Source organism: Pollicipes pollicipes, unplaced genomic scaffold, assembly GCF_011947565.3.
Source record: "Pollicipes pollicipes isolate AB1234 unplaced genomic scaffold, Ppol_2.1 Scaffold_4881;HRSCAF=5763_pilon_pilon_pilon, whole genome shotgun sequence".
Lineage (NCBI taxonomy): Eukaryota > Metazoa > Arthropoda > Thecostraca > Pollicipedomorpha > Pollicipedidae > Pollicipes > Pollicipes pollicipes.
In genome coordinates, this window is record NW_023596576.1 from 46551672 (window position 1) to 46576509 (window position 24838).

Below are 24838 nucleotides of genomic sequence, written 5' to 3' on the forward strand. Positions count from 1 at the left end.
AGCCGGTCACAAGCGGCTGACGGTCGCCCGTTGAGAGCTGCATGATAGCTCTGTTGGACGCCGAGCGCTGGAGCTCTGGCGAAGCCACGGCTTAATGGGTTCTGGCCCGGCCGAGGGTGTGCCGTCGCAGAGACGGGTCCCGACAAATCTCTGGCCGGCACCCGGGCCGCACGAGCCAAATTGGAGGTGCCGGCCCCGCCCAGGGCATTCCGCCGTCTCGGCCACTCCGCACGGCCACGCTTGAGCTCTTCTTTTATCTGGAAGAGGGATGGCTCCACGAAGCTGCCAGCGTCGGATATAGGACGGTGCCCATCCGCGAAGCTGCTCGTCGTCCACCGATGCTTCCCTCTCAGGCGATGCCGGGGCAACGCGCTCAGCTGGGCCTGGCCGAACTCTCCCAGGCCTTTGAGATCGGGTCACGAAAGTTTCCCAGCATTTGCATGCGTCATATGGGATTTCTGTTTGGAAGATTTGAGCTTATCGTGAGAAATGGCTCTGCGTTTTGTTTTTTTTAGAAAGCCTTTCTCTGCCTCCGCACCGTAACAAACGTTCTGTCCAAATATAAGAGGCCTAAGCGCCATTTTGAGTAAATTTAGAAATTCAACTCATTCGATGTGTGCAAAAGAACAGTACTTTGTGGTGTAAGGGTTCGAACAGTGAAAAAAAGTATTCAAAATATTCAAAGTTATTTTTCTAAGCACACAAGCATACTTGATCCGCCAAGAACCGAACAAACCTAATAGTGCCTAAGGTTTTTTTGCCTTTGGGCGGTATAAAAGTAAAGTTGAATGATGAGCAAAGGTGGGTGCCACTCAGTTCGTAATCGCCATCTTTACTTTAGTCTGTCACTTGAACTGTACAACCCTGAATTCAACCATCTCCAGTTTTCTCGCGAAAAGCTCGGAGCAAAGCATGTTTTATCGGACTCGTGCTGGACCTTGGCTCTGAGCCATGGTCAGCTCAAGGGTCAGCTAAAACTGGGTTGAGTCGGAGTTGAATCCTTTTGCTCGTTTGAAGATTATACCGAAAACTTAGGGAGCCAGAGCAAGGGTGAGTAAAATCTCGCACTTTGAGTCAGGGCAGACTCGATTGAAATTACAGACATACGGTTGACGCAATAGCTCTAATATGTCTCGTTTTTCATGTTGCACAAAGTTTCGACCTTCGTATTCTAACAGTAAATATTACTATATTCATGTATCCTATCTTATGTAAGCCAAGTAATCCGTGATCTACTCATCAGCTACCTGAAATAAAATTTCGTATGATCCATTGGCTTGCCCACGCCCACCACTGAACTGGACTGGCACATTCGGTCGATAGATGTAGTGTACGCTGCAGCTCAAGTGATAATCTAACAAGTGATTACAAGTGATAACAAGTGATAACAAGTGATTATCAGCTTGCTCAAGTGTATGCAAGTGATAATCACTTCTGAGCCCGGAACGCGGTCATCAACACAGAGCTGGCCAATAGCACTAGCTAGCAGCTCGGTAGCTGAATGTGGGGAGGTCATAGGTCCACGGCCACCACATTGGGAGCTGGAACTGCATCCCACGAATGCTACGCCGTGGCCCCAAGTGAAATCAAATAACATTCTGATCAGACCCGCTATCAGTCACAACAATGTTTAAATTGTAAGTCAACCTGAGTCCTTGCCAGAACCATCTCAGAGTTCTGTGAATCAGGCCAAGTCGACTCCGCTCAACTGGAGTCGAACAGGCGTCTGCTTCGTCGCCATTTCCGCCTCCCTCCTCGCGAGCCCCGCCAGGACTCTGACGCGCTTCGCCGCCACTTGCGGCCGGACCTGGGCGGGGTGGCGTCTGGCAGAGGACGGCGGCAACAGCTGGCGGACGGACCCCTCCCTCCGCAGACAAATGCCGCCGCCCGGCGCCCGCGGCCAAGCCGACGGCACTCTCATTTGTGGCCTTGGAGATCGGAAGAGTAATTGGTTTCAGGTGGCCGGAGGAGGAATGTCTCGCGGAGCTGGCTACGGACGGCGCCGCGCCGGTCGGGAGGACGACACCGAGACCAGCGGGGGGGGGGGGGGGGGGGGCAGGGGCGCGATGGTCGAGGACTGCCGTTTGGCGAACAGGGCGTCACGGTGGGGAGCGCACAGGGTAGTCACGTCGGTGAGAGCGCTCTCTTTAGGGCTTTGGTGAGTAACACGAAAAAAGACGTGAGACCAGGACATGTCATGCACGGAAATAACTTAATGCGGTCACATATAGAAATATGCGTCATTGGATGAAACTGGCGATGTGGCAGGGTAGCGGCGCGTGTAGCTCTTTGAGATATACCAAATACTTGACATTATGCATCACAACGCATGCATTCTTCACACTATGTGCTGCTCTGAAGCACTGCAAACTGGCTGGATTGGCCGGCATTACCCGCGTAATGAAGATAGGTAAACAACGGAACGAGCTGGAACGATCATATTCGGTTCTTTGATGAGAAATCTATCTAACTTGTACAAAGGTTATTACGTTGGTTTAATAGTGGGACATGCAACCAACAAAATTGTTGGCTGCAACTCATTTGCCGGATTAATACAGTTCATGCAATGTCAGAAATACGCCAGACGCTCAATCTCAAAGAACTAAGTACAAACGGCGACATAAAATTCACAGAATCTATACACCAGTCTCAAATAATCTGTTGTGGGTCGCTTATACGAAACGAGTCGCCCCTCGCACTGAATCGTTGTTCGACAGGCTGACCAGTCAGTGACGTCACGTGCCCCTCCGAGGTGCAGCATTACGTCCTGCTGCCCCGCTCGGGCACTGTAGCGGCTTAACGGATCGTGCGCCTAATAACCAATGCCTCATGCGACGAAATATGAAGAAAGGCGAGCGCAGGCTGGACACCAGTGAGCGTTGCGATTCACCTGCAGCTGATTTACCTGCATCAAGAAATCCCACCGATGCGTGGCTTACCTGTACAGTATAGCATTGGTCTTGCTCTCTTGCGACAGGATGAGCAGGCCAGCTGTTCACTCTGGGGCAGTGGGCAGCAGTGGATGCGAAGTTAACCTCGAGAAAACACTGGTTCGGTCAAGATGAGGCCCATCACCTCCAGCGGTCGGCCTTAGCTCTCGGTCATATTCACGGTGGAGCTAGCTCTGGTCGACAGGAAACTGCGTCCGCTTAAACTCGGAGGGCATACCAGGTGGGATGAATGAGATTCTTGGGGGACGAAGACCTTCGCCCTTTTGGCCTTGCTTGTCATGATGGCCGCCATTGCAGAGCCTGGGGATCCATGTTGCGCAGGAGCGTGATTGGCGCGCCTCGCTCAAAAGCAAGTACTGCGATTGGCAGTGGTGATGGCTCCAGTCTGCTGGGAGGCTCCAATGTGTGGTTATATATTTACATATATATATATATATATATATATATATATATATATATAATTCACAGCCTCATGTAGGTTTGGGGAGGAATTCACAGGCTTTGTCCACCGAGTTCACGGATCTTGTTCCAAAGAAGACAAATGTCTTCTAAATCAAGCATGTTTTCAACAGGTAATTTAAATGAGAGCTTGGGTCGCTAACGCAGCGTGAGTCGCTGAGTATGACCCTCAGCATAACTGGTTTACGCGCAAGACAGTCGCGCGATGTCCGCCGCGGGCGACATCCTAATTGACCGCGGGGGGGGGGGGGGGTATAAAAATCAGAGCGAGCCTGACGACGACCGAGCCCTCATGCGAGCGCATACTGGACGTCCAGATCGTGCTGGGGAAAACATGGCGGCTACTATTTTGCTGGCCTCATATTCGATCCCACTGCTGGCCCCATATTCGACCCCACTGCTGACCTCATATTCGACCCCACTGCTGGCCTCATATTCGACCCCACCGCTGACCTCATATTCGACTGTGACGTGCCGTTGCGGACCATATTCCGGGCCATAAAAATATGCGCGCGCGTCCTCTGGTGATGAACGGGGCGACGCATTAACGCACCATCCTGCCAGCCTGCCAACGGCACGCGGTGAAGGACGAGGAGCAGCCGCACCGAGCCTGGTTGTCCCCAGAACCTGCTGGAATGAGACCGTGCTGAGCGGCAGCGGGCTGTAGCGAACCGTGAGTCTATCACGAGTGGGTGGCTGGGACAGCGGAGTGTGTGAGGGTGCGGGGACGGAATCTAACCACACAGAACCGCACAGAGCCCGGAACAAGGACAAATCAGACACTGCTGTGGAAAAAGTAGATGAGGGCGCAGGGTCTTGCAAGGAGACAAAGGAGCCACATTGCGCGTGCAGTTGTAGATGCAGAGAGTTCACCACCCCAGAACCTTTATGTCAGAATGGGGAAACAGAAACCCAACGTGATGAGCGAGCGCTAACGAGCTTATGTGAGCGGGGGGGGGGGGGGGGGCAGTCGCGGCACCAGCGAGCCGGGGAAGGGACGCGGTCCGGTGGCGCCAGGACAGTGGCGACCGCGGCGGTGACCGACGACGTCGAGGGTGGCGCCGCTGCCAGGCCGACTGACAGCGTAACCTTAGTGCCGGCTCATGTGCGCCTCATTGCCACGTGCGGCTGCCAGGGGCGCCGCCCGTCACTGTTTGTGTTCCACAACTGGCAGCGGCGGTCGCCAGCGACGAGGTCAGGGGGTCACGAGCGGGAGGCGCAGCCTTCGAGCAAGACGCGGCTCTCACGCCAGGACGCGCGCACCATCTTCTCGGTCTCGCGTAACGGTTTCAGAGAAAGCAGACAGACCAGCTTCGGGCCGCATGGGGGAGGGGCTGTGATGCTTTTGGGTCGAGGGCACAAGTGGCCACCGTGACCTGACCACGCCCCTGCCGCCGGAACGCACGATTTTGGCAGACGCAGAGGCCGAGCGGTAGAGGGGACCGAGCTGTGGTGGCCGGAGATGGCGGCCACCTGTTCCCTGCGGCTGTTTATTCAACACTGTCGGTGGTGTTCAACGGCCGCATCCTTCACCTTGGCAGACGTCTCCGCCGGTGCCAAACGTCTACATCTGCCTCTAATGTAGCGATAAACTTATCGTGCCTCATCCATGGATTAGATGAAAGAGATCATTGTTTATCTGGCACTTCAATTTGTCCGCAGCGCTCTCCGTGGCAGTTCTCACATCGGTCACGTCTTATTAATTCATAATTTATCACTGTCAAGTCTCCGGTCGATGAACAGACGAGCAGCACATGGCGAAAACATGTGATTCATAACAGGAAGGTTAGGGGTGACATTATTACAGCAGTCCATTGCTGCACCTCACCTAAGATGACAAAGGCTTGTTTCTGAGTGTCTGGAAGAAACATTCCGCTGCCAAAGGAGCTGGCAAGAAGGGGGGGGGGGGGGGGGACAAGCATGCATGCCCCTCTCTTAGCGAATGCGTAGACACCGGGCGCTGAGGAAAACATGTTAAAGGAATTCTAGAGGGATGCCTCTGCTCAACACAGCACGCCATGACATGACATCAGGAGGCCCCAAAACAGGACGGGTAAAGAATTATAAGCGTTCATGGATGCTGTTTCCTGAAGGTAACCCATGAAGAACATTTCGCGGACCCTAGTAAGTCAGGGCCTTTCTCACGAAAATCCTCCGTGCGCCTCTGTCTGCAGCAGATGAATGGCTGATAGAAATGAATTCACATGAATAATGATATCTCCGTTAACGTTACAGCAAACTGAAGATGTCAAATCTAAGCACTGGGTGCATCGTTATTTTAAGATCCATCTAAATAGACGTAACGTCTTGTGCGTATGTACGTGGTGGGAGACCAACGACTTGATCAACGATCCAATTGCCAATCCAATGACCAACGAAACCATACCACGCGCATACTTGCCATACTCCTTGCCGATCGTCAACAGCCTATAATGGGCAGCGGCTCTCCAACAATCCACGCCTGCCAATGGACGAACCTGAAGTCGCGCTGGTCCTAAACGGCCGTGGATCTCCAAGTGCGACGAATCCGACCCCCCCCCCCTTCCACCCCTTCCGGTCTCAGTCCCAGACGTGATTTTCTGCTGCCGGCGGCGGCCGGCTGCCTCGCGTGGGCTGGTGGCGCCGCCCCACGCGCCGGGCCATGCAGCCGCGGCCGGACAGTTCCCAGAGGCGCGTCGCGCGCGCTGCGTCGCCGGCGACGCCGCCGCCGTTGTCTTTGGCGTCACGGCGGCCGGCCGGTGCCAGCGGCCGTCACAAGAGACACAATTTAGCGGTCACCTGCGGAGCGCGGAGTCGCGTTGCCCGCCGGAGACGGCTGTCGGCGGCGCCGGCGGCACCGCTGGCGCCGCGACCGCCGGCCGCCCGCCGCCAGACGGCCGCCGGCCGTCGCCGCACCAGGCCGTATTAGGTGGGCGCGCCGGCCGGGTCGGCCGTCCGGCCGGGACGGACGCTGGCGGGGGTCTGCGGCCTGACTTCCGCGGGACGGCCGGGGCGCGCGCTGAGTGGGTGTTTTACGACCCGAGCTGCGCATGATCGCCAAATGAGCACTGAAACAAAATTAGCTGAGTTATGTGAGGTCAAAACGTGCCACCTCCGGTGAGAATGGAGCTTAAACCTAATATTTAATATTTAAAGGCGCCAAAAATATTGAAGGCAATGCGGCAGGCGTTCACTCAGCTTCGTGACGATGTTGTGAAATGGGCTCGGCAGTTCCGACGATAATGATGTTGGTCCGCGCGAGACTTAGCAACGCTATTAGAAGCCTCAGCCGTTGATGTATGTGATATACATGAGCTGTCTTCGATCTCGTAATCTTCGATCCCACGTGACGACTAGGATTCCTGTTACTGGCATGAGCCCGTGCGAAACGCGGACAAGTGTACCACCGTGTGGCCCGCTTGGGGCGCGCGTCCGCCAATATTTGGAACCGGTGCTGCCTTCACCCCACTTGCCGGTGTACTGAGGCCGGGCCGCCTGTGTCGCCCAGACGGAGGCCTGGCCGCCATTGTCCCTTACCGCGTCGGTCTGGCCTCTTCCGCATGGATTTTGGATGAGCCGGCGCAACAAGGCTCATTATTAAGTGAGCGGCGGGCGCGGCACGCCTCCACGGGCCGGAAGCGCGACGGCAGCGCGGCCGACTGCTCTCCGAACGTCACGGCAGCTGGGCCGGCCGCCGCCTACATTATATATCTGTCCTCCCTCTGATGCCGCCCGCTGAGTTATGCATGATGTTAACTTTGTCCGCGTTGGGTGGCGCTCGCTCACTGAAGATGTGATGAGATAGCTCTGGCCAGTTGTGCTTTGTGGCGAGGCTGACTACTGTGATCTCCACCGCAAGTTGCCGCGCGCTGGTCATCTCGCTCGTCAGAGAGAAGTCTGGCCTCATGATAGCTTCGTCGCAGCCATGGTCAGATTTGTGTAAATGCATTAAAACTAGCAGTTGGACAAGAGCATGCCACGAACAGTTTGCCTGATGGCAGACAAGTTGTACCTGATTGCGTCTAGTTTCGGAACTCTTGACACATTTCAAACTTGCGGGGCGATTTAACAGGAAGCCAGGACGTATTGAGACCGTTTTTCATGCTCCGTCAGAAGCCTATTAAGATATGTAATCACTGCAACCCAGCAGCCCTAAAAGCACACAGTCCACATTACTGCTTGGAAGAAAAACAGGCTTCTAGGTCAACCGAACAAAAATAAGAAGAAATAACCTGTCGCTTACCTTAATATTTAAAAGTATCGCAGCCGACCATCTAGACTGCTGTAAAAGTCATCTACCAACTGAACACAGCAGGGGGAAGACGACCGTTAGAGCATCCGCACCAGACCGCTATCCCGCACGTCGCCTTGACACGGCTGGGATAGAGCGGCCGTTTCCCCGCAAATGCGTGTAATGACCTCCCACGGCTGGCGCGGCCGCTGCTGTTTTAGGCCGGCAGCCATCCGCCTTTCCGTGACCTCGGCGTGGCCTCCGTCGACGCGTGGCCGCGTTCTTGCCGTGCCTTCGCCTGCCTGACAAACAGCGGCCCGTCGTCCCCACGAGCTGCCGCCGAACACGGGGCGGCTGGCGCGCGGCAGAGGCGCCCCGCTTGAACACGATCGCGTCTGTAGAATGAGGCTGACAGCGCTATTGAGCGGTAGCAGCGCTGCCAGGCGGGCACGACGCCTTTCCAGGGCCGGACGCTTTCAACGCCGCGAAGCGATTCTCGGGGCCGTTCTGAGCAACAGCGCAGCCGGCACTGTCGGCAAGAACGGAGATGCAGACGCCTGCCTTGTCCTGGAGCGCAGTGGGAGGTACCGCCAGACCGGATACATATTGGGAAACGACCATGCCGAAGACGCGTGCCACGTGTTCTTGAAGCACCAAAAGTGGTCCGATGCCAGGGCGGGCAGCGCAGTAATACTACCGGCACTGCTGGTGTAAGGCACCTCTGCTGTCGTTGCGCCCGAAGTTTTGCCGCCCTCGGCGCCTTTTATACTGTGCCTTTCGTTTAACTTCGGAGATTCGGCGCCTTTATCTAAACAAACATGGTGCAGAAACAAAACTGAGCCGGTTAGTGGGACGTGCTAGGGCATGCTGAGCGTGCGTTCCGCAGATTTCCCGCCGGGAAAATCCCTGACGGAATTCACCAGTGGGAGGGGAGACGGCTTTGAGCCGATCGCAGCCTGTTAGCGGACCACCAGGGTGACCCGCGCTGCTGCGGATGATGATCCCATGGGCTTCAGCGGCTTCAGGACTCTCGCCCTCGGGAGTTCTCCATTTCACTGTGTTTGTTTGGCGCTTTCATACAGCCTGGGAGCTCCAAGTCAGGTCTCGCATCGACTGCATTCTTGCAGTAAAATAGCCCGTGTTTATCTTATCATCGTTACACACACATCTACAGTCACGAATGCCGTGAGCGTCTTGACGAGCAGGGCAACGATGCCGAGGGCATTGCAGTCCGGTTACGGTTCTGTGTACAACGTGCCGTTGTAGATTTGTCCTTGCTCTTCGCATATGTATTCTGTATCACTCCTTGTGCTGACTTTCCCCTTTGATCTGGACCGTGCCTTACCACTCGAACAGACTCGCTCTCACACAGGGGCTGGTGGTGTAGTGGTTAACCAGCACGTCTGGGGAACCAGAGGTACGAGGCTCGATTTTTCGCGGAACACGTCCTTCCTGTAAGTTGAGAGGCAGGCGACACCATAAGGACTCAGCAGCTGAGTGAGTTGTAAAGCCCGATGACGACCACGATCCCACAGAGTGCCTGTACATGTAGACGTGAGCTGTTCGAGCGAACGATCCGCTCCACGCGGAGTGTTAAAATATTTCGACAAATTAAATCACGAACCCATTTTTAGACAATTTTATGCCGCTTGTCGCTTCGTGGGCGATAGATCCACACGTTAATTTGCTCGTGATTTTTGGATCGCGGTGTGTTTTCCTTCCCGATATGACTGTTACTGTCGATGGCAGCCTTTGAGGTAAGAGAGAAAGGAAATCACCTGTGTTTATCTTAGTTGCAACATGTTCTTGTTTTGGTTCATTTAATGTTATCAAACTAACCCCGCTACAAATGCTGACGTTTGTTTGGCACGCATGCTGACGTTGGGAAAGATTCTGGACTCGTAATCCAGCGGCACAGAATACGCGTCTCAAAGCAGGCCCATCGCTTGGCCCGTTTGACATGGAAAGGCTACCTGGCAACTGGCTTACGAAGGTCAACCCAGTCTCGGGCGGCTGAAAAGCGGCGTTACGTGGCACGTAAAACCAATTGAGTCCTGTCTGGCGAAAGTATCTGTTGGACTAAACGGCACAACTTTAGTGATTTGTTCAAGATATAAGTAATGAACTATGCTTAGGAAGTACCCTAAAGCCCTAAAACACCCATGTAAACATTCGTCATTGATTTAGGTAAAATAATGTGCGCCTTTCGAAATGACTATGTACTAAAAATATCATGCATAAATCCTTTCTCGAAAACTTCTGATGCTTCTCGATGCCGGAGATTGGTTGCTGATTACGCAAAGCTGATCTAAACCTCTTATATTGAAGGAAGTCTGCAAATCGGAGTCATCACAGCGCGCACAGAGGAGTTAGTGAAGCGCCATTGGTTTCGTATCGCAGGTATCGTTTCGAGGGTAAGGTTTTAGTACCGTGTAAAGCATCATCAGCTGTGGCAGCACGCAGAAGAAACGAGTTTCTTAGCATTATGACGCAACAGACTTGCTGCAAATGGGTGCGCTTAAATGATTCGTCGAGCGACGCCCTGTGCGTGAGAGCAATGCCGTTCGTTAGATCCTTGGACGACGGAACGTGATCGCCGAGTACACGTGTGACGTCACTTTCCTGGGTCGGTCACGTCATCTGCAATCTGATGGCTTTTGTCAGCCATTTCCTTTTTTCCCAACACTTTCAACACAAAGCATATCATATAACCAATACCAGTGTGCCCAGTTCAACAACCTTTAGTCTTTCCGTCTGCCCTGAAGCATGGAAAGTTTCCTAAACAGAAAAAAACGCGCAAATTTGTGATATCCCTCTGAGCAGCACATCATCTCAGACGCGCCACTCCCGGACGATCCCCCGCCAACAGCCGATATCACCGGCGGCATCGCAGAGCCCTGGCCATCAGGCCTTCCCGACCCGCGCACGGCCCAATACGACTCCGCCCCGCCCCGTCCCGCCCGCCGGCGAGCGGGCAGGAGGCGCCCGCTGCGCCCGCGTTTCCGGCCGATTTCTGCGGCAACATTAGCGCGCGAGCTGATGAATGGCGCTATCCCATTGGCTAATGACGCGCGCCGCCGCGCGCCGCCGCGCTCCGCGGCGTTCGCGGCGCCGGTGATGACCTGGCCTGAGGTGATGGACCGAACGCTCACCGCGGGGGGACATCCCCACTCGCCGGCCGCCCGAGGAGGGCGCTACGCCTCGGTCAGTATCGCACTCGGGCGCGGCCGTCGGGAGAGGGCGTAGGGTGCCGTCACTCAGGGCGAGCGCGCTTTTCTTGATGAAGCTTGGGTCGCCGGATGGAGTGAGGTCGGATGAAAGCTAACAGTGATGTGATAATGGCAGAAATGGAGGGAGGAATGGGGACCGCAATCAGCAAGCAAGTTCTTGCCATGCATCACCCGCCAGAGGGAATTAATTGCCCTTTCACTGAAGGGGCTGATGATCGCCGTCCGCGAATAATTCGATCACGCGTGTGTCGCAGACTCCCCCCCCCCCCACCACCACCAATTCAGTGAGATGTTTCATTTTGCAATTGCTTCACTTCGGCTTCAGACATCAAAAATTAAGAATGCTGCTGGGACTTCACTGCACTGTGCCAACTGCTATGATCAGATTTCCCAACTTCTTTGATACACGCGTAACCAATAGCAGGCAATGGTTGTTCGAATCATGTTTTTTTCATAAAATCTCGAATCAGAACATCTGAAATTTGACGTTTACCGTGCCACCTCCATGTAAAACAAATGGATGCCACAAGAACCACCGTTGAAGAAATGGCGTATTGGTAGATGAATGATGATTTAGTACCGCGGTGAAACGATTTATCATGTGCTTATTCCAAGTATTTTTCAACGTGAGCCAGTTTTTGACATCATCAGTTAATGCTATCGTGATAACACCATCAGAGATCGAAAGAATGTATTTGGAAGCGATAGAAAAACACGCATTTCTCCTTGCATGTGGCGCACGATAAATGAAAGAACGTGTTCGAAAAACCATAACCACATTGTATTGGGCAGCACACATGACAGCGGGCTGTGTGCTACCCAGGACTGTCAACTGCACGCACGTGCCCAAAAAGTTTTGACGACATACCCGGGTCGAGAGCGGATAGCGCAACGGTCTCTGGGATTAATTTGGCACCATCAACTGTTTTTCGGTCTCGCAGACTCCTTTGTAGACAGATGCTTGACGCCTCCCCAGATGTCTTTTGAATGGATGCAGTGGAGGGTGCTTTGGTGGTGGTCCACCTTGTCTACATATGGTTTATTCGTATCTTCAGTTAGCGTGCGCTACGAATTTGCCTCGTCAAATCGCAGCAGTATTTTTGAGGCCGCCTCGCGGCCGAGAGTGAGGTCCGGTTTACCTCGGTGTACTTTTTCTTCTGTTCGTCTCCACTTATGGTGGTTCGCCTTTCCCGAAATCAGTTTCGCGTAATGCTCATCAGGAGATGGGCAGCCAGACCATCAATTGGCGTGGACAATATAATTTCGGGGAATAGTCTGGAGCGTCGTTGTTTCTCAGCGTGAAGGTTGACATTCCCACACATGTGGCTTGCTGCATCTGTGCCGCATGCCTCCTCATAGTAACATTCGAATTACTCCCGGTACGCATCTGAAAACGAGACAGCTCTTGCACATTATTATTTTGTCGTAATTTTTTAGGTGGCTTAATTGCAAGTGGGATATTCGCCCCTTATAGTACATGATGCCGACTTCTGTTAGCGTTCTGCCCACGCAGACTATGCGTATGCCATCAAATTATTGCAAGAACTCGTTGGAACACTAACACCGTTTTCGTTGCAAACTCCTTGATTCGCTCATGTTGAGGGGCGCTGATCATGTGCTGTTCACGTGAAGCGTCGCCTCGTTTTTTCGAGCGATTCATTACATTGAAGACGGTGGTCCTCGGGGAGGGGGCAGATCTTAGAGGCGTCATGGACCACTGCTCCCCGTGCCACGGTGGTCCTTGACACCCTCATCGGCATACAATGATCAGATACAGTTCCTGCTCATTCTTTATTTCTTTTCAGTCTACAATCGGTTGCCAAAACAATGCATGCCAGGGAAGCCAATTCTGAAAGGCATCTGTTCAAAAAAGTTTGAAAACCTATGCTTTCTTGCACATGCGTAATGGGTTGCAATCTTTGGTCAAATTATCGAGCATTACCGTGGCCCAGGTTTAGACGAAAATATGACCGTTTGGGTTTTGTCCCAACATGAGGTGAACACCCGTTAGCAAACCCTTAGACATGCAAGTCTGATGATGCATCGATGCTCACTCAAGCTACAGTGATTGGAGATCGGCGTGCCATTGTCGCGTAACCACGCTCTGCAATGCAGGCGGCCATCCAACCACAAACCCTCCGGTAAGAAAGCACCAAAGGGCTTCATGGCGAGCCATCGCCGAACAAAAACAATAAGGCTGAGGGGATCCAAATAGGCGTAAGTCAGAGCGTGAAAGTTGGAGCGTAAGTCACGTGTGGTTATGAACTGTGCGAATTGCGCGCCTATTGTGTTGGTTGACATAACCGATCTGTCATAATTTGGGAACCACACAGGACTTGGGTGCAGATGTGTGTAACGTATAACTTACCGGCATTTGAATCCCCCAGTCTAAGTGAGCAACACTGAGGTAGCTTCGAACCGTGCCAGCTAGCGTCGGTTGCCTCTTTTTCTGCTCGCAAGCTCGTACGCCACAACTGCCGCGGATCTTATAGCGAGCCGCGCCTTCTTTTATGGGGCCGTGTTTTCAGGTGGGAATTGATAGCGAGGCGATCCCCCCGGCCGGGTGCGTTCGTGCGTACACCAACCAATGAGCTCCGCTGAGGAATGATGCGTGGGGAAAACAACTATCTCCGATGGTATCGAGGACTTGTTTTCCTATGCGATAAACAGCCCATTTTTGCCGACAGGCGTGATGGGAGGCAGGGGTGCAGTTCCGCGGAACAGGAAATGACAGTGTCGGGCCGCATCATTAAGCCGTTTGCAGAAAACCCCAACAGTTTTTTGGAACTTCATGTCTCATCTTTCAGTGGTTCCATTTTCGGATTATGTTGCTTCCAAGCTGGCAGAAAGTGTGAAAAGTCGATTGAAAACCCCGTCCACCTACGATTTGTGGCACGCATTCCGCGCCGACCCCGCTTAAATTCGGCCAGCGTGCACGCGTACCTACATAACTACAAATGTAACGGCTTGGGGGTGAGATGGATCGGATTGCAAAATTTCAAATCAGGATGTTTCTTTAATCAAGACTGCACATAGATCAGCAATCCGTTTGTAAAAAGTTGACCGCAGAATGAATTGCAGATCATTAAATGTTTTTGTAATTCAATCGGAATATCGACTTTTTTTATCCAAAACAATCTCCTCGTCCACTTGCAAAAAGGTTGTCCTAGAAGTGGAGGCAGGATATCGTATTCTATTTGTGCGTGCAGAAATCCCAAATACGCCCGCTCTTTATGTGTGGAGGGCTTTGTACGTATGTCTGATCCTTTCAAAAACTAACCGAATCGTACATCTGGACGATTAAGCTTACCTGCGGCCGTAGTGCGTATTGTAATACATATTTAGGGTCTGCCTGATGTGGTGGATGTCCTCACGGCCACTGCACTGATGTGCTTACGATACTACTTGATCAAAGACAGATTCACAACCGGTAACTAAAGCACGGACAGGGCATGTTGAAAAATAAGCAGGCTCACATGGACACGCCTGTCCCCGACGGAACCGGGAGTCTTCTGGGCAGGACGTACCGCCAAGGTAGGCTGCGCAGCGTCACTGTGCACGTGCAGGCTCCTGAGGCGATCAGTGGGTGAGACGGCCAGCCCGAGCTCGACGCGCTCCAGATGCCCTGAGGAAATCAAGAGACTGCGGCAAGGAAGCCGAAGGCCGCTAGATGAATTGGGCGACGTGGGTCCCCAGTGGAGTAAAACCGCCACTGATCCATCGTCAGGTGTCCGAGTAGGACTGAAACATTTTGAAACACTCCAGGCGCCTGTAGGCCTGCCGACGGGCCCTGAAACGGGTGTGAGGCATGTGGAAATGCAAGAGACCAGGGACCGTTCGGTAGTCCTGAGCGGATTACGTCATTATGAGTTTGGTTATTATGTGGACAATAATCGATCTCCAATAGATCGGATGGCTCTAGATAAACGACCCAGTTCGGTCACCGATGACCATGGCCCGGTGACCATAAGCACAGGTCGAATAGTACAGTTTTGACAATATTACCAATGTTTACTTAATGACGTGATATTCCCAACGCCTCAAGGACATTATTTCGCAAAATGAGTTGGGAGAGTTGCACAGCGAAAAATGACGCAAGCTTCTCCGGGCAAAAGCCAACAAGTGGGTTTCTCCCCGTGTTCTCTTTTAAGGGAACGTCCACACGTCGTCACGCCCCTTTAATGGCACACTTGCGACTGCGTCGGCCATCTTAGCGCTCAGAGCCATGGTGCAACTGGGATTCGAACCCGGGCACCACGAGGGAGTTCAAGACGCTAACCTCTCAGCCACTTTGCCCCCTCTCTCCGCACATGCGCCATTGTCTTCTCAAAGATGGGGAGAACGAGGCTGGCGCCCCCCACCCCCGTCCCAATTGAAAAGGAAACCACGCCCTTACAGTACCTCTTAGTATGTTCTACGTTGATTATTGTCAGCATAAGAACTGAAAACTTATAATCTCCATTGTATTATAACATACCTCAGTACTGTATACAATTTTCTAAAATTGTAGACCAGGCTGGTATTCTTCAGGTTAAGATATCCACTGAAATATCATATCCACTGAAACGTTTGCTTAAGAAAAGTGGTTTGCCATAACTTATCTTGCAAGCTGTAGTTTCTCAGCGTCGTGAAAGCGGTCATTCCTTGTAGGAGCTAATCTGAACTGTGAGGCTTTGTGTATAGTTTGTCGCGTGCGGGTGTTGCAGGATTTGTATGTTTGTTTCCTTTTGGGTGTCTTGGTGGTGCGTTTTCTCTTTTGGGTTTGGCATGCGGCCATGGGCGTTGCCGGACCCGGGAATTTATTTTTAAAAATTGGCTTACCGTCTCATTGACGTAAACCGTGTCAGCAGATCATAAACGCTTGTTATATATATATATATATATATATATATATATATATATATATATATGTATGCATATATACGATTATATATGATAAATATGTTATTATAAACTCATATCCATAAAGCCAAGAGATCAAGGCCGTTCTTGCTTATGTGATCAGGCCTTGACTCAAAAGCAGCACGGAGCCAAAACAAACTCAGAGCCCCGGAAGAAACAACTGGCCAAAGACTTTCATCGAATCAAACCAGTCGGCGCTTGGTTAATCGGAACTAGACAACGTTTTAGCGCGTTCGTCTCCTAATAGGATGCAGGTTCGATTCCCGCTGCTGTCAGCTCCTTTTCGACTATTTCCTCACACCGGAATGTGCCGTGCCCATGCAAGTGACCCTGGCAGTTGCAGGCGTCAATAATTCATCCATCTCGTGTTACGCTGGACGTCATGCGAGGTGAGCGAAACCAAGGCTGAGGCCCAAAAGGCCCCGACTGTGACATGAGAGGCCGGCCTGCAAGACAGATCAGTGACGACAGCATGATTCCAAGAGGCCCCGGTGAACACGTCGGAAATCAAGGTCTAAAAGAGACCAATGCGGTGGTAAGTTTCATAAAGAGGAGATTCAGCCAGACAATTCCGCTTGTAGATCGTACCGTGCAAGCATAAGAGTCAAAACTGCTAAATTTACATGCCATCTTGGCCGTTTCGATAATGCTAAAGAACGTATAGGTTCTTATGTGAAACTATGAAGCCTATAGACTATATGCGGACAGAGTGCGGATGAAAGACGGCCCAAGTTCCAGCATAAGTTCATGAAACTGCCCACAGCGGTGGAGTCGTTGGAGACCAATGTCTGATAGTGATCGGTGACAGCATTGAAGACCGGGGTCCGAAGAGCCAGTGGTGCTGTCTGATGTCAGTGGTGAAGAGCCAATGGAGGTCTTGTCTGTCTGACAGGCGCCGCAGGTAGCGCTTGGACGCCACGATCCGAGAGCGACCAGCGGCATCCTCGGAGAGTCGTGCTTGTCAGAGAGAGCCTGGTGACGGCGTGCGAAGCTGGGTTCGATGGCTATTTTAGATAGGTATCCGAAGCCAGAACCTCCCGTGCCGTGATTAGAGATACAGGTTGTCGGGTATTTTGGAAGAGTAGCGCGTACCCTCGCCACGGTGCAAGTCCATGATGGTTTCAGTTTCAGAGTTGCCATCACTCGACTTCAGCAACGACACCGATGGCTTCAGCACCACAGAGGCGTAGCCAGCGTGGGAGCTTGTGATCACGCCCCTCTCCCACGGACGCGGCGGGGCTCCCAGGGCCGAAAACTCCAGCACATTGTCTGTTTTTCTTTTTACAGTTTAAGACACCAGTAGGGCTTTTTCAAAAACTGACCCTCGGCGCATCACCATAGAATCAATAGCTTGAAAAGATCTCACCAATGAAACAGGGCCTGAATAGCAACCGAGATCGGTCCTTTGGCTGAAAGGACCCCATGTGACCTGATTTGGCCCCCCTGAACGAAATCCTGGCTACGCCACTGCAGCAGCGAAACGCATCGAAGCATAACGCGAAAGCTCTCATCGGCAGACCTAGATCCGAGAGGGCAGGCCGCCACACCGGGGTCTTCGATCCCCGAGACACCGGCGGCGGCGCCCCGAGGCGTGGTCTGGGAGAAAGCCACGACTTCGTTAGAGAGCACGCTCTACGCGAGGCCGAAGACGGCGACAAACGTCTGAGATCACAGAGCTCAGCAACAGAATCAAAGATCTGGATCTAGTGAAATTACTGACTTCCGGAAGGAGTGATATAGAACATATGCACTGACCACTAACGAAGTAGTGGTTTAGTTATATGCAGTTACTTATCTTGCTTCTACGGTATTGTTCGAAAATGAAACTTACATTTTGATTTTTGACTTCCTTTGCTATTCAAATGAATAGTTTGCAAATTTTCAGAAACATGATGCTTGAGGCCAGCAGGGCTCCCCAACCTCGTCAACTTTAGAAGGCAGAACCGCAGGTTGGGTGACCAAGCCCTCCCCCACCTGAACACCATCTTATTTCCTGCAACGCCTGCGACCGGACGCCCCTACATGACGCACCAACGCGGAATTACGGGTCACTCGAGGACAACATGCGTGTTGTAGGGGGCGTCATGCATCTCGTGTCCAGGGCACCATCATACGAGCATTACTGGTCCTAACAAAGGCCCCTACAGTTAGTTGGACGTATGTCACAATTTCATGGAAGAAAAAGTACAACGCAGAAGATTAGAAAGCGGTGGAAGATTATCAGACGCTTAGATAGCCGTAGCTTTACTACGAAGTGAAGGCAACCATTGCAGAAACATATACAAAGTGTTAAAGTTGATGCATTGTTGTGAAATGGACGCGTAAGATTAACGGCAGCATGAATCACAATTTCAAAATGTGTTTCGTTGCAAAACATGTTTCTACACGGCCACGAAACTCTGATAACTTCTACAACATCTGCCATTGCTACAAAACACAACAGCGGCAAGACGCAGCGTCATATACAGACAACTGCGATCACATGAGCTTGCTGTCTTGCTTGAACGTTCTGCGATGAATTGGCGTTTTACAGAGGATTTAGTCGGTTTGTTTTGGAGGCTCCCAGCTGGCTCCCCCCTTCAGCCCCCACTTCGGGCGATCGCTAGGATTAGGCCAAGTGCACCAGACCAAACAGCTCTGGAAACAGATGATAGTGCAGAGCAACATGCTGCCTTCGAAGCCCATTACTTGGGAATTAGCAAGGGTAATGCAGATGACTCACATCAGAGAGCAGACTAGATCTGCAAACACGGGCCCAATTCTATCGTTCAGTGACGTAGGGTCATACTCGAGTCTAGGCACATATTTGTCCTTTGATCAGCAACGTAGCTAAATGGAAACTGAAGGGCTCATTGGCGCCTGCAAACGAGCATCAGACTAACCGATGAAGCTGACGCAACGTGCGAATTAGACGCGAACTTCCCCACACAAGCGGGGACAAGCGTATGAGCAGAATGCCTCGCCACTCTACCAGCTCAAGCGCCACCCAGCCACCATCGCCATTGCTCAGCACAAGCTCGGCGGCGATGCCCACCGCCCCCCGTCCGCCGGCCACCGGCGCCGACCTCCGGTCAGAGCGGGACCACAGGTGCGGTGCGCGCGGCCGACCCAGGCGGGCCGCTCGGCGCCGGGCGGGCGGCTGCCGACGGCGGCCAGGCCCCGGCGGCCGGGCTCGGCTCGGCGCGGACCGGCCGCCGCTCACCGATCCGCATGTTCCCGCCCCGCGCCCTCTGCAACATTGAACGATTTACCGCCGCCGGCGGGGCGGCGCAGCGGCCCTGAGCGCGCGCCGCAGCTACGCTACCGTGTCTGCCGGTCGGCCGGCGACGGCCAGTGCGGATGCGCGGCTAAGCTGCGGTTTGTCGCGGAGAGGATCCCGCATGGCACTCTCGGGTCCCGCACGCAATCCATATAGTGCAAGGAATCAGTCACGGGGGGACAGAGCGGAGAACACCAAGGTTGCGTATAGCGGACAAGCATACCCACCTGCTTACATGAGCTATTTCCTTACATGCAGTCAGGATACAGCCATTCGAGGTCGACAGAACAGTAACCATTCGCTCGTCCCTTTATTGCGCAACAATGCACACCCATACCACGCGAATCATTACGTCCACACCGCACGATAACAGCTTGACAACGGCCTGACACAGCACGCGCTCAGCCTTGTCTCATCACTGTCCACAGCCGACGTGACCTTCCTCGGTCATCTTGTCCGCGCCGGCTGCCCCGAGCGTCATTCGTAAGCGGACATTCACAGGAACAGGCCCCATTGTCTGTTCCTAAACCCGTCGAAGTGCTGCAGGAACCGGCCGGCGCGGGCGTTGATGAGCGCCCAGTGCTGGTGCTCCAGGGTGCGCGGGTCGCAGCGGTCCACGTACATGAGCCCCGCCAGGTGGTCCATCTCGTGCTGGACAGCGCGCGCGGCCCAGCCATCCGCCCGCCACTCGGTTCTCTCGCCGTCCGGCGATACACCTGCGGCGGGGCACGCGTGCGTGAAACGTCCGCCCGGCAGCCGCCGGGACACGGGTAATTTCAGTGAGATGTGTGGGCCAGTGGAATGCAGAGACGTCCGCGTGGATGCAGCTGTCCGCGTGAGAGCTGGGATATTCCAAGAGGTGGGGCAGCTGCTGGCACTTGAGCACGACAGTGGCTGCGAACACACATGGGCTCAGGCGCTTCAGCCAGAAAGCAGCGACGGTGGCGGCCGCAAAGCGCATTCCGGAGACTTCGCGGGCACTTCATTCGCATGTCAGAATGCAGCGTTATCGCTGGGGAGGAAAATGCTATTTGAGAAAAGGCAACACAAGCTCGACCAAAGACCCGGGGAAAAATGTCGCCGAAAGCATCATAAACAGCTTAAAAATTTAACGAGACATCGGCCCGAAAATCATTCGGTTGAAGTAATTTACACAGTCGAAATAATTCTGAACACGGAGGTTCACGAGTACGAAAATGGGTGAGATATGTCTAAGAGGCACCTATAATTGAACATCCAACGTTGCCACCGACTTTTACAGCTTGCCCATATCGGACGGCAAAGTTCATTGATGCAAATACAAGACAGTGCATAGTAATTGCATATGAGACTCATGGGAAGACTTTAAAGAACACTCATTTACGTTGCGCTGGGTAACAGGATCAGGTATGCACTTTCCAGCATCCTGGCAGGTTACAACGCCCTTCGGGACCTATGTCGTCTGCCCCACTACGCCACAGACATCCCGCCGCCGGCACGAGCCCATCTGACGCCGCATCTCCGGCTGCCGGCCGTCCCCAGCGTGGCACCGCCTCCGCGTCCGCCGGTGTCCAGCGCGTCTCGCGGGCCCGCCGCGTCCCGGCGCTGATGCAGCGCGCCGCCCACACCCGCACCGCCCGCTGATCGGCCGTCATCACTATGCATTGGCGTCGCGTCCCTGCCGCTGCCGTGTTGCGGGCCCGTCCCGTGTCGGCGGTGTCCGTCGCCCGTCAGGCCCGGGCTGAGGGCGGGTCGATTTTGTGCCGGCCGACTCGGCGTCCCGGCCGGAGCACCGCCGCCGTCCCCGCTCCAGCTGCCGGGCCCGCTCGCGCTCCGTCCTCCTGGCCGCGCGCAGGCCGTGTTTTGCTTGTCATCGGTGCGGACCGGGCGGCGGGCGCTGTCTTGCGCGCCGACGGCATCACAAGTCGCCGCCCGGGTTGGCCTGACCGGTACGTGGTGGAGGGCGAGCCATACCCCCCCCCCCCCCCCCCGCCCTCAACTCACCTACATGCAGCGTGGCCATGTTCGGCCAATTGGATGACACGGATACAATATTTACATTCCCTTTTAAAGCGAATGTTTCACACTTGAAGAAACTGAAGCAGGAATGAGATATGATGAACCAAGCTCACATATAAACTATTAATATCACTTTTAGCGGAAAAGACTGCTCTAAACAACACAATAATCTGTTGAGTAAATATACGTCATGGTTTGATTACGTTATCGTACCTCGCACAACATTAATTGAGAGCCAATCTACGGCTGGTAAATCTGGAAATCGTGTTTCCGAACGCCAGATTTGGCGCCTCAACAATAATGCTTTTGCTTGGCCTTGATCGCCGTATGGCTTATGAAATGACACAATTTGCATGCTACTATTATGATGTCACGGATGCCAAGGTAACTGGAATACTCTCCCCACTTTTTTGCGGGCGTGCAGCTCAGAAACTAGAGAGGCTTCAGGCCTCAAGAAGGGCAGGGTTGTGAACGGCACTAAAAGGTCTCCAAGAGTCAGTTTCAGTTAAAAACCCATATACATGTGGAACACTTCCGTTGACATGCTATTGCGCCCCTGCATTTCGCTTCATTGCCAATTACTTTTGCCCTCATTCAGGGTCCACCAATCCTTATTGAGACGCACATCAGCCCATTCAGCGACAGGGCGTGACAGACAAGACTAATTGGCCCCACCCTCAGAGAGCTGGAAGCAGGCTGTTTTATGCCATTAATAGCAGATTATGTCAGATTAAGGAGCGTGAGGGTCAAACTTCAACGGTTCAGACCTAGCGACGTGCGATTGAAGCTGAACACAGCCAGAGGTCTAATGCCATGAAGTTAAATTCAAATCATCGACACCCAGCTCGATCAATTTGGCCACATTGCTCAGACGGCGCGAAGCATCGCACTGTTAACCACACCAGACGGATCGGCGCGAAGCGTCGCACTGTTACTGACTTGGGACGGATCGGCGTAAAGCATCGCACTGTTACTGACTTGGGACGGATCGGCGTGAAGCATCGCACTGTTACAGACATCGGACGGATCACCTCCGGCGATCTTATACACCTTTTGACCAAAAACATCGGATGCTTTGTCGATAAGAAAAACCATGCCGGTTGGGCAGATCATGGGCGTAGAATAGTGGGGAGGGAGAGGAGTCAAAGTTCACGTGCTGTTCATGGTCGCTCAACATTATCTATACAGTGGCGCGCAAAAGGAACTCACTTCAAAGGCACCCCTCAGCGACATTTCTTCTAAGTTTGGCAATTTTTCTGGGACGTTCCGTATTCTTGGGCCCAGCTCAAAGGGATTAAAGAAGCTTTGAGTTTGATCGTTAGTTACACCCTTTGACTCCAAGTCAACGGCATCATGTAAATATCAAAAGGATTAAACGTACTTCAAAGAAGACTGCCTGACAACAGACGGGTAGCTGTAGCACTACGGGAATATTTCACACCCGCGGCGCTCGGCGACCGAAGACTCGGCTCAGCTGCAGCGCCGGCCTCAGCCGCCTCGAGGAGTCGCACCGGGCCGGCCGCCGCTCGCGCGAAGGCGCCAATCCAACCGCACGCTTGCTCCGGAGCGCGTCTGATCGGATCAGCGGCTGATAAGCCGAACCCGCCGACATCCCGGCGGCAGCGGCCGCGTCAGCCCGCAGCCAGCCGGCCCAGTCCGGGTGACGGCGGCTGGCGCGGACGCGGGGCGTGGCAGCCACGCCGCGCCGCCGCCGTCTGCGGCTTCCCGGGCCCCTGTCCCATCTGCGGCGCACCGGCACGACACGCGGCATGGGTCACCGGCGAACAGACAGAACGCCGTCGAGTCGACACACGTGTGAACCTCGCGCGAAATGTGTTACAGGCCCACACAACTCGCAGCCGCCCTGGCAACGCAGCTGCTCTCCCACAAGCCCTCGTGTAATTCGGCCACCTGCAGACAGGAATTCATACGTTTAATCACAGCCTGGCGCGAACAAAGAAACAATTTCGCTGGCTCGTAGGCCCCCGAGACCGGCCGCCACGGCGCGGTCCGAACCGCGCCCAGCTTCCTGTCCGGGTCGACGGGTGCGAATCAGAGGGCGTGTGGGTGCGACCCAAACCACCAGCCGCCTCTCACAGCCGCCGCCGGGCATCCACTGCGACGCGGCACGGCCACGACGACGGCACACGGACAAACGAAAGCCGAGGGTGGGGCTGACGGCCGGGCCGACCCGACCGCGAGGTGCGCCGCAGGCGCCGCTGCACGGTCACACGAGCCGACCGGACCGCGAGAGACGTGCCGCAGGCCCGACGCTGCACGGCCGCACGAGCCGACCCGCCGCCATAGGTGCGCCGCAGGCGCCGCTGCACGGTCGCACCAGGCCACCCGCGGCGCAGGGGTTCGGGTTGGGTGAAACCGCTGCTCTCCAGCCCGTGGTTTAAGCCGCGCTCAACGGCGGCGGCCACGCGCCCTGACCTGAGCCGTGTTCAGAGCAGGGCTACGACGGCCGGCTTATGACGCGTTCAGCTCCGCGCCGCGCCGCGTTGTTCGGCCCGAGGCGCGGTCGCGTTCGACCGGGCTGGGCTAACGCGACGGACGCGTTGTGGGATGAGTGATTACCGATCCACGGAGACCGCCGCCCGAGCGAAAGCCATTCGGCGCGTCGCAGAATGACGCTCTGGAGACACCAGCTGGCATACCAACTGCTGGTCCGGACTGATGCTCCGGACTGGCGTCCCGGAGACACCAGCCAGCATACCAACCGATGCTCCGGACTGCTGCTCCAGACTGATGCTCCGGACTGGCGCCCCGGGAAACACCGCCCAAAACGAGTGGGGCAACCGCAGTCACTCCGCGGGCTGGGATCAGTCCGCGTAGAGCGTGTAGCGCAGACACAGGCTTCTCCGAATACGTCCATCCTCGCCGGATCAGGCGAGCCACTCGCTTCATGGCTAGGATAACACGCACGCGCCCCCGGCTATCATAATATCCGCGCATACCCAAGCAGTGTACTTGCCTAGAAATATAGCTGTGCTCTTACCACAGGGTACCGGTCATACGACTTTTGACGTCCGTACTGAGGGCCTTGCAGTGATTACCTTGCCTCCCCATGGAAGCCGAGGGGATAGCGAAGCTCAGCGGGGGGAGCGTTCGCGCGCGACCTTGTCTGGAAGGTCGCGAGGCTCAGGCATGACTCCCGGTCGGAGCTGTCATCCTCCCCTGTGACGGTCGGTGTGAAAGATGCCGACGTTAAATGACCTCAGGCGTTGAATGCGTCAGTAAGCCGCGACAATCGTCCCAACAAAAGCGCGCCACATCGGTGCTTGGTGTTTTTGCCGCTGCTTTCTGTACAGCATTAGGCTCCTGCACTTTGTAAGAAGGATATCAGTACGATATCCGCCGGTCATATACTGTCATATCTGTCACATACTATTAGTAAAGTAGCTTCATGTATCTTATGTAACGCTATAAACCATATTGGTGAGCTACTCTCCCCACAACATCTTGACACTCAAAAATTTACGGGGCCACCGCTGCACAGATAGCCATTTTGATAGCACTCATCCACCTCCTGTTCCTCCACCTCTTTCTTATCAATTACAGCTCCGAGTCATTCGAGGAGACGAACCTCAGCTCAGACCATTTCAAGAGCAGCGCAAAGCCGACTCCTCCAGCGCACGGGTCACACCCCAACCGCAAATTCACCTTTCGCATCGCCTCCCAGACGTGGTACCTGGCTGCCCCTCCGGCTCTGTTTGTGCCCCACCCCGGCCCGGTCCGGTGCCGACACCGGCGCGTCGAGTCCGCCGCCGTGATGCCGGTCCTGACCGCTCCTCTGGCTCTATCCGTCCCCCACCCCGGTCCGGTC